Source organism: Ovis aries, chromosome 8 (assembly GCF_016772045.2).
Source record: "Ovis aries strain OAR_USU_Benz2616 breed Rambouillet chromosome 8, ARS-UI_Ramb_v3.0, whole genome shotgun sequence".
Taxonomy (NCBI): Eukaryota; Metazoa; Chordata; class Mammalia; order Artiodactyla; family Bovidae; genus Ovis; species Ovis aries.
This window is the reverse complement of record NC_056061.1, coordinates 46726688-46743502: the sequence shown is the minus strand read 5'-3', so window position 1 is coordinate 46743502 and position 16815 is coordinate 46726688. Positions and strand designations below refer to the sequence as shown.

Genomic DNA, 16815 nt, shown 5'->3' with positions numbered 1-16815 from the left:
CCACAGGTCATAATGTCTCTCAATTCCAACTGCGGCTCAGTTTTGGCAGGTAGATCCTCCCACGTTGAGTCAGAGGGGTCAGGACAGCATTTGGAATATCCGGTTCCAAATCCTTGCTGCTGTTACTAAGCATAGATGCAGGTACAGTGAAGTTGCTGTGTGGGAGCTGGCCTCAATGCCTGCATGATGGTGGATGTGGTAAGTGGGATGGTTACCCACCCATGACTCTCCTGGGGACTCCAAATAAGCATCATGGCCCCCTCTGCTCCACCTTATTTCCACGAGGGGGTTCCCAGGACCAAGAGTCAGCTGAGCCCGGAAAAAGCATGTCCATATCTTTTTTTTTTTTCCAATTAATTTATTTGGCAGTGCCAAGTCACAGCTGCGGCATGAGGGATTCTTGATCTTCCTTGAAGCATGCAGGATATTTAACTGTGGCATGTGGGATCTTGTTCCCTGACCAGGGTTCGAACCTGGATCCACTGCATTGGGAGTTCAGAGTCTTAGCCAGCAGAAAAGTCCTCCATTCCTACATCTTTATAAACCTATCCTTTCGTATTTTCATGTGGGCCAGCCTCTCTACCCTAGCTTCACCAGTTAATACTCCCAAGATAAGGATATCTTGGGAGTCAAATCACTGCTCTTCAGTTGCACAAATGATTTGGTGGTGGTAACCCTTGAAATAGGACCGTTCATTTTTTTTTCAAGGAAGAAAGTCAGCATCGTAAGGGCTAATAGAACAAGCGTCTGAAGATGCTTTGTCTTGTAATATGTGTGCTTCACACAAGGTGGCAGAATAAGCATGCGGCGATCTTCCAGCATGAGGCGGGAAGCTGCACTGGTTGCAAAGCAGGATCCCTTCTCCAGCCCCTACCTTTGTAGGCTCAGCTGCAGCTGCTGCTTCTGTCTGTGTGTGCTCACACGTTTGTGTTTGAGTAGAGCATGGCACAGAGCTTAAGAACTTGCCAGCTCTCAAATCCCTTGTTTTCTGTGAGAAACTGATTAGACCTCATTGGTTTCTTGAAAATAAGCACTGAATACTGGCTCCCGTTCATATGCCTTCTTTTTGATTGAAAACACAAGCTTCCTCTCCATCAGCATCCTAGTTTAACTCAAGGGTGTTGTAAAAGCTCAGCCGTAAGACAGTTTTATAACCTTTGATATCAAATTTTAACTTTCTTCTTCTCCATGTAGGATGTGGCTATGACGTTAAATATTTATTAAATATTTGTCAAGCTTATTAACTCAGTTTGTTTTTCTCCATAAGGAGAATTAAAAGTCCCTGGATTTATTTTTAAATTTAATTGAATGGTTAATACTTAATTTTAATCATTATTAATTTAATTTTTAATGTCATTATTTTTATGGCTGAATAAAATATTTTACCACTCTTAGGCTTGTGAACGAGGCAATTAGCAAACGACTACATAGGACTGTCACACCATGCATCAGAAATACTACAGAAAAAATTTATTTGTGCTATTGACCTATTCCGTACAAAGAAATGGGGCATCTCTCTGAGTCAAGGGGAGAACATTTGATGGCTAGAATAAAAAATTGAAGCTATGCATATGTCTCATTTCTCGTATAAAATTACATCTTACCTCAGAAATTTTAACAGATACAATTTATTTTTCCAAGTTCTTTATAAAAAATATTTATTTATTTGTCTGTGTTAGGTCTTAGTTTCAGCACATAGCCTCTTTGCTGCCCTGCAGCAGGTGGGATCTTACTTCCTGGACCAGGGATAGAACTCACATCCCCTGCACTGCAAGGCGCATTCTGAACTGGACCACCAGGGAAGTCCCTCCTAAGTTCTTTGGAAAATATTAAGGTGGACTTTGGAAGGGTAAAATGCTTTTTCTCAACAAAGCGGTCAGGGAATTTAAGAAACTGCACCGCCTAGGAGGCAGGTGGCGATGATTGCACATCTTTGGTCACCCCTTTCTTCTTCTCTTCCCCTAGGATTACCTTTCCAAGGGTTTTTAATACTTCTGGGAAGAGCTATTGATTCCTGCATCTATGTCTCTCCTCTCCCTTAGCCTAATTATCATCCTAATTTCTAGGCCATTTGTACTTGGCTGCCTCGTATCATCTCCTCTCTCTAACACCTACCAGCACTGTGCTCGAGCTAACTCACTCGGTCTGCGAGAGTTGATTTTGCACATTTTTGCCCAATCTCAAGGTTAGTGATGTCAGATTGATAGCCTGGAATTGGCCATGTTATTAATATATGTATACCACAGAAATCAGAAAACACTACAAAAGATCAAGGCTTTCCTCCTCTCCCTCTGAGCCAATTTACCTGCACATCACACCATGGATTCAAACAAATAATGCCAACCCCAAGTTGATTCTGTCTTCCCACCCCCAGCCACCAGAATTTGTTGCTGAAGGCACATTGTTTGAATGCGGTAACTTCCATCAACAGGGAAATAAATAGACTTATTTACAGAGCAGATGACATTCTTGTCTGTGTTCAGGAATGACAGATGACTGCGTCTCACAGCTGGTGTGTCACTGTAACCATTGTGCACTCAGCGGCTGGGCAGAGATTTATACGGAAAGTGTCTCCACCTCTAGACCGTGCCAAAAATGAACTGCAAATGATCTAAACACCACACCGAGTTTAGTGAAATGTCTAGCACTTCTTCAATTTACTGGCTACTCCTGGAGAGGCTGGTACTGTAGAATTACAGTGCCACAAATTTGATTTTCGAGAGGCCTTGCCATCTACTTTATTGTAAGGGCTCTTGTCACCCTGGAAAGCTGTCCCAACTTCCTGCACTAAATTTGAATACTGTCACCAGGGACTCAAACAATCTGGCAGAATTTAGTGTTCAAGTGTTTAAAAATCCAGAGCATTCTTTAGTGTGCAATTCAAAGCCCTCTATGGTATTTTCCCAGCCTACTTCCCAATCTGTTGGTCTCTGTGGTTTCCTGCCACACTGTACCTTCTGCCTGAAGTTCCCTTTATCTTCTTTCAATTTATTCAGACTTTATTGTGTTTCAAGTCTGATGTGAGACTTCATTCCCTCCTTAAAGTTTTTCCTCGTCTCCCAACTTGGAAATAAGTATGTTCTCCCCAGAACACCTACATCATACAACTGTGAGGTTACTTATTAATTTTAACTTTGCATTTGCACACGTGCTTCATCTTCCCTGTTAGACTTGACAATAGAAGCCACATATGCCAGCCAGTAAGTGATGGACACACTCAGCTCGAGATTCACCCTCCTCACTCTGCTCCAATGACATACCTCCTCCTGTTAGGTTCTGTCATTAAGGACACTAGGAGAGAGACCGGAAGGTGGTGGAAGGAGAAGGGACCTTCTCCTTCCTGTTTGCTTGATGTTCCTGAAAGCCATGTCTCAGGGATGACCCACCACCTCATCAGCAGCACTTGGTTCCAGCCTCTGGAGCCCACCTCCTGGCATCTCTCAGAGGCACTGGCAGCAACTGTGCCAGCTCTCATCCCAGGCATCGCAACCCCAGCTCTTAGAGGGGCAGATAACCAAGCCCAACTTGCTGGGGGCCTCCTCTAACTTCTAATTTTTTCCCTGTGTTTCCCAAGCCTGAGATGCATATTACTTCCTATAATTAATAAGTCTGTGTTACCTCATTCTTCCCTCTGAAAGGTCTTTTCAGTCCTCCAACACTTGTGTCACCAATTTCCTGTGATAGATACCCTGTGGAAATACCCCATATGGTTTCTGCGCTCTTGACTGGACCCTGACACACTGACCAATCTGTTGCTTTTCTCCTTGGACCAGTCCCCCAACCCAATTCCTAAGAGTATGGTTTGCTACAGTAATTGCTTAGGAAATATTTGTTGAAAGGATGAGTTAAAATTTATTACAAGAACCTGCTGCACTTCATTATTCTGCCTTTTCACCTCCATTTCATGACTATTATGTTCAAATAGGAGTTTCTGTTAACATTCACAGGCAATTTTGGTGGGTCAGGAAACATTTTCTTAGGGTTTACAGGATGACTTAAAATGCCTGACTTGCCTCCATGCTTTATAAGCAGTGGAAAACAGCATCAGCCTTGTGCAGTGCCCCTCTGTGTTGGCCATTCATCTACTACAGACTCTGGAGAGTTGTCCATATTGAGAAAAATACAGCTTTTTTCGTGGGTATAGGTAACCAACACAGAAATGATTTATGACATGAACATTAAGAAGAGGAATCTCCTAGCCACTCTTTTCCTCCCTTCTGAAACTTGGGAAGGATGTGTTTGAGAGTATGATTCAAGGTCAGATTGTGGAGAAAACACCTATTCACAATCATGTGAATAATTGTCACTTGAACCAGAGTAAAACTTGCAGAGGGCTTTCACTCATTCAGTGGAAAGGATTCCACCTGTCAGTGCAGGAGACAGTGGCAACATGGCTTCGATTTCTGGCTTGGGAATTTTCCCTGGAGGAGGAAATGGGAACCCACTCCAGTATTCTCACCAGGAAAATCCCATGGAAAGAGGAGCCTGGTGGGCTAAAGTCCATGGTGTTGCAAAGAGTTGGGTACGACTGAGCAGCTGAGTGACTGAGCAGACACACACACACACACGAATCTTGCAGAAGACTGAGACATTATCTGCTGCAGTAGAAGAAGATCAAAGGAGTGCTGGGGGGAAGGTGGAGACTGACCAACTGGATAATCACCAAGGATGTGATTTCTAGATCCCCAGTTCATAGATGTTTTCTGGAAAGGTAACATTGCTTATTGTAGAGTTCTAGATGAAATATTATTGTATTGTCCTTAATCCTCTTCTGGGAGTACAGGGACAACATTCTCTTCACTGGGCACCTGCCTTGAAGTGTCGAGAAGCAACATTCTGTGGTGCCTCGTTTTTCAGGGCTGCCAGGGTTGATAAGAGGCATTCAGAGAGCGCGATGCCCACACTAACTTATCTAGTTTCCTTGGCGATTGCTTGCGGATGAATAAGCAAGTCAAGTCCTCGCAAAGAAAGGGCAGGAGGAAGGTTAGCAAATGTATTTTTGAGGTTGGAGACACAAATAAGCAGAAACTGTCAAAGGTTGAAAGGGAAAAAAAGGAGAAAAACCAGGAATTCAGGGTCATTTTTACACAAGAGAGGAGAGAGAAAGCAGACAAAGGAACATATGGGGGAGGAAGCAGATAGAGAATGAATGAGTGCTGGCATGGTGACCCTGGGCTGCCGCTGGCGCAGCAGGCGTCCCCTGACTGAGACCGACCGCTGAGCAGGGACACAGCGGAGAAGGTGCAGCTCCAGGAACGTCCGTGGAGAGAAGCGCAGAGAGAGTAAGATGCAGTTCCTGCTCAATCCAGACCTGGGAAGGTGAAGAGAAAGTGAAAAGTGAGTCAACAGGAAACTGTGAGCAATGCTCTGGCGAGAGAGGAAAAGTTAGGAAGTCAGAAGGTGGAAGAGTCATTTTAAATCAACTGTGCAGCATAGCAGGCTGGGTAGGTAAGCAGCGGTGAGGAGAGATGCAGAGTGGACACCCCTGGTCGCCTGGTGAGTCCAGAAAGCCAGGCATGTGAGAACTGGGGACAAAGGACTTCAAACACTTACATGACCCCCAAAGAGGCACAGAAGAGCACAGTGTTTTGAGCTGGAAGGGTCCTCGGTGGAAGGATACTGGTAATCTGTAGGGTAATTCTTACATGCTAATCTTCCCCAGTGCACACTGATTTTGTCCCTTTGCCAAGTGGCACCCTAAGACTTGGGACCACCATGCACCACTTCTGCTCCGAACCATCATTGTCTCCTGCCTGGATTGCTTAACAGTTTCTTAATTGGTCTTCCAGCTTCCATCTTTACCCTTCAAAGTCTGTTTTCAAAGAGCAAACTAAATTAATGTGTTGGAAACTAAATCAGATCTTAGTTCTCCTTTGCAAATAAAACCCCAGTGAAAACTTCTCATTTTATCCAGAGTAGAAGCCAAAGTTCCTGCAAAGATTTACAAGGCCTTACATGATCCGCCCCTCCCCCCCAACTCTAGTCCGACCATGACTCCACTTCTACCGCTCTGTCTCATTCACGCTGCTCCAGTTCAGTGTCTTCCTTGCTAGTCCTCAAATATGCCAGGTATGCTACTTTCTGAGGGTCTCTGCTCTGCTTCCACTTCCTCCAGATACCCACCTGGAAAACTCTGTCACTTCCCTGGGATCCTTGCTCAAATCTCTTCTTCTCAGGAAGGCCGGTATTAACCATCATATTTAAAATTGTAACCCCCATCATCCCCCGCCCCCTGCTATACCCTTCCTCCTTTCATTCCTATGTTGCTCTACTTTTCTTGTATTTCCATAGCCCTTATCATTCTCCTCATCATTTGCTCAGTCATGTCTGACTCTTTGCTTCCCCATGGGTATAGTCCATGGAATTCTCTAGGCCAGAATACCAGAGTGGGTAGCCTTTCCTTTTCCCAGGGGATCTTTCCAACCCAGGAACAGAACCCAGGTCTCCCACATTGCAGGCAAATTCTTTACCAGCTGAGCCACAAGGGAAGCCTTATCACTCTCTAATATGCTATCAATCCAGTTATTAGGTGTATTGTTTACAGTCTGTCCACATGCACGGTTGGTACTACTCGGGCTTCCCAGGTGGCACTAGTGGTAAAGAACCTGCTGTAAGAGATGCAGGTTCAATACTTTGGTTGAGAAGGTCTCCTGGAAAAGGAAATGGCAACCCGCTCCAGTATTCTTGCCTAGAGAATCCCATGGACAGAGGAGACTGGTGGGCTGCAGTCTATAGGGTCACATAGAGTCAGACACAACTGAAGTGACTGAGCATGCACACACTGGATTAATGGATTAATTAATGGATTGCTCTCAGATATGCCTTGAGTGACTAGATCAGAGCCTTGTCATATACTTGGAGTTTTTTGACTGTTTGAGTGACTGAAAAGTAAGAATTAACTAAATATGTACAGTGGAGAAAGACCACAGAGGGGAAATTATTCAGAGGAATGTGTATGTGAGTGTGGGGGAGGAAGCTTGGCATACTCAAGCCTGAAAAACTTAAGTATCAAAGGACAAGAAATAAAAAGTGAAGTATGGTGCCAGAAGCAGGAAGTGATGTGGAAAGGATACGACTAGAAAAGTAGGTAGAAGTCCTGACTTGTGGACCTCATAAGTTGTGTTAAGAATTTTGGTTCAGGGACAATGAAAAGCCATTTAATTATTTTAAGTGATGGTAATGGTGGCACAGTTAGACTTGTACTTTTCAAAAAAAAAATATTGGAAGCTGAAGAGGGACAACCAAACATGTTGTTATTGCAGGAGGTGAAGCGAGAGATGATGGTGGTTTGGAGGGAAGATGCTGATATAGAAGAAAGTAGTGGATGGATTCTAAAATATTCGGACATACGAGGATATAGCAAAATTTGTGGACAAAATTTGTGGCAGATGATGAAACAAAGCAGGAGATGGCTGGCCTGGCTCACGGGCTGGCTGGTGGTATCATTCATCATGAGGAACACTGGAAAAGGATCAGGTTTGGGAGAAGAGGTCCTGAGATTAACTGGGGACATGGTAAATGTGAGATATTGTGGGTTGAATTGTGTCCCCTCAGTTTCATATGTTGAAGTTCCAACCCTCAGGGACCTTACTTGGAAATAGGGTCTTTGCAGGCATAATTAGTTAAGATGATGTCATACTAGAGTAGGGTGGGCTCTCCTATCCAACATGACTGATGTCTTTATAAAAAGGGGAAATTTGGCAACAGAGGAAGTCATGCACAGAAGGAAGATAATGTGAAAAGAGGCAGGGAAAAGAGCATTATCCATAAGCCAAAGAGAGAGGCCTGGAATAGATTCTTCCCTCACATCACGTGAACTTCCTTGGTGGCTTAGATGGTAAAGAATCTGCCTGCAATGGAGGAGACCCAGGTTCAGTCCCTGAGTTGGGAAGATCCTCTGGAGAAGGGAATGGCTGCTCACTCCAGTATTCTTGCCTGGAGAATTCCATGGACAGGAAGCCTGGCAAGTTACAGTCCATGCGGTTGCAAAGAGTTGAACATGACTGAGTGACTTTCACTTTTCACAGCCCTTGGGAAGAATTAATCTTTCCATCACCTTGATCTTGGACTTCAAGCCTCCAGAACGGTGAGACAACAATTTTTTGTTGTTGTTGTTTGTTACAGCAGGTCTAGTAAACTAGTAGAGCTGCTGTTGGGCCATTTGAGTGGAGAAATTAAATAAAGGAATAAACATACACATCTGCAGCTCAGAGAAGAGGTCAGTTTTGGGGTACACTTGTGGAAGTTATGGTAGAGATAGTCATTGAACTAGCCTGCTCTCTTGGGGGTAGACTGTGGAACTGCTAACATCTTCTGCAGTGTCTATACCACACTCTAGCCATGGAAATTCACTTTTCCTTGACATCTAAAATGGTGAGAATATAGTCTGCCCACCTTCTCATCCTGCCTCCCAGGTCCTCTCTCAACTCTGTCGTTTCTATTCTGCTTCTGTCTCCAAATTCCAACCAGAGTCCTGCATTGTTAGACCTTCTTATTTAGGGAGTAGAAAATCATCAGTCCCTGGCTTAGTGGATGTGAGGACAGATTAAGTTTTCCTGAACTTAAAGAGGAAAGAACACATTTAGAATATTCTCTTACTGCTTGATAATGGGAAGGAAGACAGGAGGATTGTCCCTTCTCAACTCCACTCCTCCAAGTAACCACACAAAAGCCCTTGTGCACCCCTTCCAGCCCTTCTTTATATCACTGATGGCATCTGTTGTTATAGTGCCAGATCTGGTGGCATGAGGCTCCTGTCTACCAGCCTTGAGGGATATAAGGGGAGAGGGGCTATTCTGAACTCTAAATGGGGTGGGGATTGGGGTAAGGAGGGAAGAAGCTCCCAGGAGTGCTGGTTGGGTTACTTGGTGCTTTTTGTTCTCAGCAGTTGGCTTTACTTGTCAATCCTGGGAAAAAAGGAGAGATCCCACTTGACACACCTCACTCTTGGTGAAATTGACTTGACACAGAAGGACAGGATGATATAGCTAAAGGTCTAGGCCTCAAGGAGCTAGAGAATGTTTCCCTCCTTTCTTTCCTACCTCCCTTTCTCCCTTCCTTCTTCCTTCCCTTATTTTCTCCTAGCCTTTTTTTTTTTTTTTTAAAGAGGGTTGACACACAATGGCCAGTTGGAGGGCTCTGTGGGGTAAAAATAACTCTCTAATCTTGGGGTAGATACAGTATGAGATTATAAACACTGACTGTTTTGGAGACCTTAAGGGAATCAGTGTACTTAGAGAGTGCTCAGGTTTTAATTAAAACAGATCAAGGAAATGCTAGAGGAGAGCTGAAGATGCAGAGGATTCACTGGTTCTGAAGCAGCGGTTCTAGGGGACATGGTGAACTGATGCGTGATGGTGGAGAGGCCAGGGGCCAAGGTGGAACTGGTGTTAAGGATATATAGATAGATACCTGAGGGATAATGGTAAGAACATGTGGCCAGAGCAGGTTATGACTGCAGCATTGGTGGAAAAATAAATTGAGCTGGTGGGTTAGGTTCTGAAAAGAAATTCTATAGATTACCTTCAATTACCTCCTAAGTTATTATCCAGATCACTTTGTGGGTCTACAGGATGGCAAACCCCAAAACTATATAGCCTTTAGCTGTTAGCATTGGGCAGTTGCCGAAAAATGTGCCCAAACTGAATTTATAAGTCCAAATGTTCATCCTATGAGATCCAATTCCTTTACAAAGGAAGTAATTGAGCAGATTACAGAAAAGTTAGGTGAACAAAAGGATATTCCCCGCAATGTTATACAGTAGTAAAAGTGTAAAAAATACATTTTTTTTTCTGGAAGTTTTTTTTTTTTTTTCCCGGACTCTTGCGATAACACTTCTTTATAATCTCTGCTTACCTCTTTGTTTCTTCTTAGTTTTGTGAAGAAGAGAATGGATGGTTACCCACCAGGTCCATTCTACTTTCCTCCTGGGCACACAGCTAGATGACGTTTCTGAGCTTTCTTGGAATTAGGTGTGGTCATGAAATGGAGTTCTGGACAACAGACTGTGGGTATAAGCGATATATGCCTCTTCCAAGTCTGGCCCCCCCAAACCTCCCATCTGACCCTCTACTCTTGATCTTTCCCCAGCTGGCCAAGAAGGAAGGAAGTGAGGTTCTTAAATGTCCACATGGAAGTCATTTACTAACCATGAGTATCTATACTGGAAATACATGCATGAGGAACAAGTTCCTGTCATTTAGAACTCTGAGATTTGGTATAGCTGGAATTATTCTAATGAAAATACTTTGTTTGTGGTTTCTTCCTATTCTGTTTGCTGCATACTTTTGGTATTCCCAAGACTTATGACCCCAGTCGGGTTTCCACTCTATATATTCCCACTGGGTGATCCCATTCATTCTCCTGCCTTTATGTCAAAGACCCTTAAGTCTAATTCTATTTACTAGACAATGGCTGTGAATTCTGGAGCCTGTATTCATTAGCCTACCAGACAACTTCACCTGCTCACTGATTCCTCAGACTCAAAGTACCTAGAATTGATCACATTATCTTTCTCCAACCTGATATCCTTTCTGTAATCTTAGTCTCGGTAATAGTACCATCATTCAAACAATTTCCTGCCTGGAAATCTAGAACTCAGCCTAGATTCCAGGCTATTCCTCCACCTCCTACATCCAATTAGTCCAAAAATCATATTAAAATTCCTAGGTATCTTGGATATACTTCCTTCTATATGATATTACTGTTCCAAGATGATGATAATGAAGGTAAAGAAGATTCAGGATGAGATATTTTTGGTTTCTAAAAAAATTGTATGTTATGTTGGGCAGCAAAAGAAGGGGTTGGGCTCTGTGCACATCACTAGAAGAGAAAGATGAAGAGATTGGAAATATCTATCCTTTCACTCTTAGTTTAGGATTTAACTAGGCCCTGTCCTTTCTGCCTCTTCATCCTATACACAGTTGTTCTATCTCAACCCCAAGGAGGAAATAATCAGATTGGTGAATATCTAGCCATAGACCTCAGTTGCAGGGCAAGTTGAGTAAGGGAACCTATGAGAAGGATCATGCAATGAATAGAATATTCTTTCGGTTTTTGCTTGTTTTGTGTTTTGGATTAGCCTATGGATATCTGAAAACATAAAGACTTTATGGAGCCTTCAATTTGTCCAGAAGATTTGCTTTCATCCAATATAGATATGAAGAGATTTTGCAGAGATGAGGGTGTTAATGTGATGTCTTGGCCCCCAGTGACCAAGCAGAGCTCGTGGGAGTGGGATCACTGATCGGTGGCATGTTCCTTGGAGAGTCCACGGGGGAGCTGAAGCATTCTGTGCCTGCCGAACTCTGAATTCTACTGGCAGTTGCTGATAACCAGATCCCAGAGCAGAAGTCTAGTTGTCTGATTTCTTTCTCATAATCTATAGTTCCTGAAAGAAAGAAAAAAGAAAACAGCGCTTGTGGAGCTATGTGAAAAAGTGAAAAGTGAAAAGTGAAGTCGTGTTCGACTCTTTACGACCCCATGGACTCTAGCCTACCAGGCTCCTCTGTCCATGGGATTTTCCAGGCAATAGTACTGGAGTGGTTTGCCATTTCCTTCTCCAAGGGATCTTCCAGACCCAGGGATTGAACCCAGGTCTCCCACATTGTAGACAGACGCTTTACTGTCTGAGCTACCAGGGAACTACGTGAGAGCAGCTCTATTTGCCCACTAAAGAGAATGACAGAGGCACTCACTGTCTGGTGCCCCACCTATACCTTAGCCTGGTGAGAGTGTGTGTTGTTCTCTCCAGACAGTGAAGAAACAGTTTCGTCCTGCACATGGTCAGGGTGTAAAGTGTATAAAGTGTGTTTCTCTGGGGGAATTGAAACCTTTCCCTCTCACTTAACTTCCTCTTGGTGAGCGTTTGCCTGTGATTATAATAAAGCAGTGAGGGCTCCTCATTGGGCTCCTTTGCTGGGCAGTGTCTGCAGGGCCAGATGGCAGCATCGGCCCTACTTGAGATGCCTCATGATGATGAAGGGTGGCCTGTCTGCAGAAATAACAAGGTTTGCTTCAGAGCCTTTTCTAGAATTTTCAGGGGCCATTTAACCTACTTTGTACCAACTGTCTACGGCTTTCTGGTCTGAAGAGCAATTCAATTCCGTTTTAGCATTCTAAATCCCAAATAAAATCCAAGAAGTGCAGTTATACATAGACAAAACAGTTTCAGCTAGGAGGGGAATAAATATAAGTTTTTGCTCCTCCAAATGGAGTCTCGATTAGCATCTCCTTCAATTACGATTTACAACATGCTAGACTTTCTATTCCTTGTTTTAGACTTTTCTTGCTTGCAAAAGATGAATCTCGCACGTCTTCTTTGTGTTTCTTTAAAAAAAAAAAAAAACATCTAGCTGTTCCTTCCTCCCTCCAATTTCCAGTTCTTTCATGGGTAGAACTTTCAACAAGCCTGAAGGCTGACTGGAAAACTCTGACATCTCGTTACTCCGTGCTTCAGTGGCTGTTAAATTGATAGTTTCAGAGTGGATATCAAACTATCCACTCTATCAATGTTTTTTTTAAAAAAGGGAAAAAGATTACAGTCTGTCTGAATCAATGTGACACCTCTCTGACACGTGTGTCTTGATCGCTTTCTCCCAGCATAGCCATTCCTTTTGACTCTCTCCATTTCTCAGTAGCTATCTAAGTCAAACAGGCCCTGTCATCTCATGAAAATTACTCCCCATTTTGCTTAGGTTGCTCTTAATTTTGCATCCTTCTGTGTTTATCTCTGGGCCAAGGATTCACCATAGGCCTCACTTCCAACCAACACAGGCCGGGATCTCACAAGGCAGACGGAGGCTTGGTTTTTCTTCTCAGTAGAGTTTCTATTTGCAGCACACGCATCTCCTCCTCTACTGAATTCCCAGCCACAGCTCTCAGGGAGGGTAGCTGCTGTGGATTTTTCTTTCATTCTCTCTTCACATATCGAACTCATTCTGTCTTAAAAGGTTCTCAGTCTCCACTGCCGGGGGAAGGTGGAACATATCACAAGTCGGCCAAGTTACAGTGCTCTGTGCTTTGAACCTGTAAAATTCTTTGTGAAAGTCTAAATCTTTAAAGGAAAGAAAAGAAGCTTCTGGTACATTTAGACAATGAGATAACAGGGATGACCCGAGTCTAAAGATAAGGGTTAATGCTGTAATGCCAGTTCTTGGGCATAACTTCCTCGGAAACTTTAGCTTCATCCAAGCTCTCTGATTTTAAATGTCTTTCAAGGTAATCTTTTTGTGTCTAAAAAAATAAGAAAATAGAACAGGATTTATGACTCTTCAGTAATTTATCCCGAAGCATACAAACATGATATTTTGTTGTACTCCTAGAAGCCTCTCTTTACAGATAAAAAATTCAGCATCACACACTAATGCTATTACTACTGCCCTTCCACTCTTGACAACCTCCTTAGAAAAAAGAAGCGCCAGGAAGGTGTCCACTCTCTTCCCTCTCAATTACGCTGTCCCTGGTAAGATGCACGATGCCTGAACAGGCAGCGAGGACATCACACAGATTCCTCATCCAGCTCTGATTTTAGGATCACCTCCTGACTGCTTATGATTTAGCTCAACAACCAGGGACTATAAAAGCTGCCCTGCCAAAGATTCACAGTGCGCCTGGGCAGAAGCCGTCTCTTTGACTTAAAGTCATCATCTGAAAAATAAGTACAAAAATAATGTCATAGGGATTTGGGTTTAACAGAAACACACTACTATGTATAAAATAGACAGACAACAAGGACCTGCTGTATAGCACAGGGAACCATATTCAATGCCTCATAATAAACTGTAATGGAAAAGAATCTGAAAAAGAACATTCACATTATGTTATTTATATGAAACTGAATTACTTTGTTGTATACCAGAAGCATTGTGAATCAACTATACTTCAATGAAAAGAATAATGTCATAGTAATCATGACAACAGAACTTAAAACATTATCTCCAATTGGAGGATAATTACAATATTGTGTTGCTTTCTGCCATACATCAACATGAATTAGCCATAGGTATATGTATGTCTCCCTGCTGAACCTCCCTTTCACCTCCCACCCCATCCCACCCCTCTAGGTTGTCACAGAGCACAGGGTTTGAGCTCCCTGCATCATACAGCAAATTCCCACTGGCTATCTACTTTACATATGGTAATGTATATATTTCAATGCTACTCTCTCAATTTGTCCCACAAACAGAACTTTTTAAAAAGCACATTACATATGTGCCAAGTTGGCTCTAAGACATGTCTGAGGTGGAGTTTCTTCTTTACCCATCCTTCTTCCTGAAAACTTGTTTTGGTCCATTTGTGCTCATGGACCTGGTTCCTCCATCATCCCCCCACATCCCCCCATCCACTTTCTCTGTCAATGGCTTATCTCAGTTACATATGGAGAGAAAATCTCTGATTACATCAGCTGCCACTGGAATTGGGTTTATTAACCTGGGGTTTATAAACCCCTAAAATTATATGTAAGTTTCTGTATTTGGGGATCTATGTCCCTTATTCTGTAGAAAGGATCCATCATTTTCATTTGATTCTCAAAACATTCCAGGATTCCCAAGTGTTTGAAATCACTGATAAAATATTTTCACTATAAGGATTTGTCAATTTAAAGCCATGCATGTTTAATGGTGGCATTGCAGGAAGTTTAAGCAAGATGTTGTGAGGCCCTGGGGGCAGACCTCCAGTCTTCCTAGTAACTGTATCGTAATTCTGTATATACATTGCTCTTCAGAAGCATCAACTTGCTCTGTTTTAAAAGCTCTTTACTTTGTGAGCAATTTCATTTGGCACATGCCCTGTGACATGTGCGTAGCTCCTGGGTGCTGAGTCTGTCCCTCATGGACTCAGTGGTGTGCACTGTGGGTGTGTGGACACTGCTATTCAAACTTCAGATTATTTAGCAGGTGGAGGGTTGGGAAAGGCATAAGTCAATTTTTATTCCATTTGTTTGTTAATTTGGAAAAAAGGAAATTTGCTTGAATGACCCAAATGGCTGAAAAAAAATCAATATTTATCCTTTAAATAAGCAAAGATAAAGAAAAATTTGCTATGTTTATATTTTGCAAGTTTTTGAGGCAGTAAGTTGATACAAATGGCTAAGGAAAACTTTCTAAAACTTACCTCTTAGTTTAATATAATGGATGGATACGATTTAAGAACCAGAGGCCAGGGCAATTGATGGAGCCGTACTGACGCAGGCTTGGGGAGATTTCGTAATGAGGTGCAATTCAAACTGGCTCTTACATGGCAACATCTGACACAGATTGCTTTGCCTGAAAAAAAAAAATTTTTTTTTAGAAAAGCCTACCCTGATCCCATCCCAAAACATGTGAAGAAGAATTCTCTCTGAGATCTTTGTGAAGTCCCTGGAAGGAATCACTATTGCCTCAGGAAAAGGAGGGTAGTCAGGTCTGACTTTTAACAGAGAAGGGCTGCCTGCCAATCCCAGTTCCTCTTCACTTGTTTCAGATCTGTGAGGGTAGTTGGTTGAAGCGCTTGTCCTCGGGCAAATTAATCTGCAGCCAAATGAATTGAGGGAGGATTGAATTTTGAGTCAGAGATCTGAAATAATTTTTCCTTGAGTTAATTAGAACACTTATTCTAGGAAAAGTAAACTGTATCAAGAACATTGCTCCTCAATCGTCAACTTGTAGCTCATGTCCGGTGACATACATGCTTTTCCACATAATGACTGCTTGTCAGAGAGACAGCCTTCTCTACCTGACTTTCGCACAGACTTGGAGTTTAGAGACAGGTCTCACAAAAGCTTTTGCTGGGTGATTTATTTATTTATTTATTAAAAAAAGCTCGCCTCTTCTTAACTGACCGAAAAAAATTGGGGAATTCAGGAGAAATGGAGAATTCTGTCATATGCTTTACAGACATTCCAGACAAGCCTGGAACAACAGCCCATTTAAATAACCACTCTATGGATCCATCAAACTGAGCGGAGACATGCCTCAGCAACCTCTCTGTTTCAAAACCCAGCTCTTAGGGCAAAGAAAGGTCTGCAGTCAGTTCATACCTGGGAACTCATCTGAAATGAGGAGGCTGGAAAGGGAGTTGAGCAAAGCAGGCTGCGACAGAGCTGAATTTTATCTCTGCTGTTGCCCAGAAGCATATGGTTTCCGCCCACAGGAAAAATCTGCTTCTCTTCTAGCTGCCACCTTAATGCATGCATGAAGGGGAGAGACTTTGCTATCAAATGCATCGCCAGAATTGGCGTCAGTGATTAAGGCTTTCTGCTTGCCCTGCATCCCTCCCACAGGAGGTTTAAAGAAGCTGCCAAAAGTTGTGCCTGTTTTGCTCAGATAGTGGGCAGCTGGGTGCTTGTCATTTAGCAGTTTATAACGTATCTGTGGGTTGGGTCAGTATCCTAACTTCACTCATCCTTTAATGCTGCTTTTCTGTAATTACAGGACAGACTTAGAATTTGGAGCTTCATAGAAAAGACTTTTATGGTGACCACTGGTAGCAAAACATCTGGTTTTGTTGACCATGGGTAAGGAAATTCTTGGCTTCCTGTTTTACTTTCCATGAAATGGTCATCTTAGTGCTAGGGGTTAGGGGTAAGCTCTGCTTTCTCCAGTTTAGAGATGGGGAGCCTGGAGGGTATGTTACAGGACATACAATGGCTCAGTAGTTGTGGTTGGTGGTGGGTGTTAGGATGCCACTGGAAGAAAGCATGATGGAGACTTTCAGGTAATAGAAGGAAAACTCTAGTTGAAGCTCAGAGCAGAATATGCTCTCTTCTTTGCAAAAGCCAGAAAGGCTCACTTAAGATCCCCTCCTCTCTTGCTTAGAGGCAAGAGAGGAGTTGGC

The 16815-nt window shown here is 42.9% G+C and overlaps 1 long non-coding RNA gene across 1 annotated transcript in view; it reads right to left on the bottom strand.

Annotated features, from left to right (window-relative positions):
• Nucleotides 1-3828: 3828 nt before the first annotated feature.
• Nucleotides 3829-16815, bottom strand: part of LOC105612031 (uncharacterized) — a 70636-nt gene continuing 57649 nt past the window's right edge. Inside the window, exons 2-3 of the long non-coding RNA XR_001435023.4 lie at nt 15115-15266; nt 3829-11389 (exon numbers count right to left, since the gene is read on the bottom strand). This is a non-coding gene — a long non-coding RNA (uncharacterized LOC105612031). The remainder of the gene's footprint in view (nt 11390-15114; nt 15267-16815) is intronic.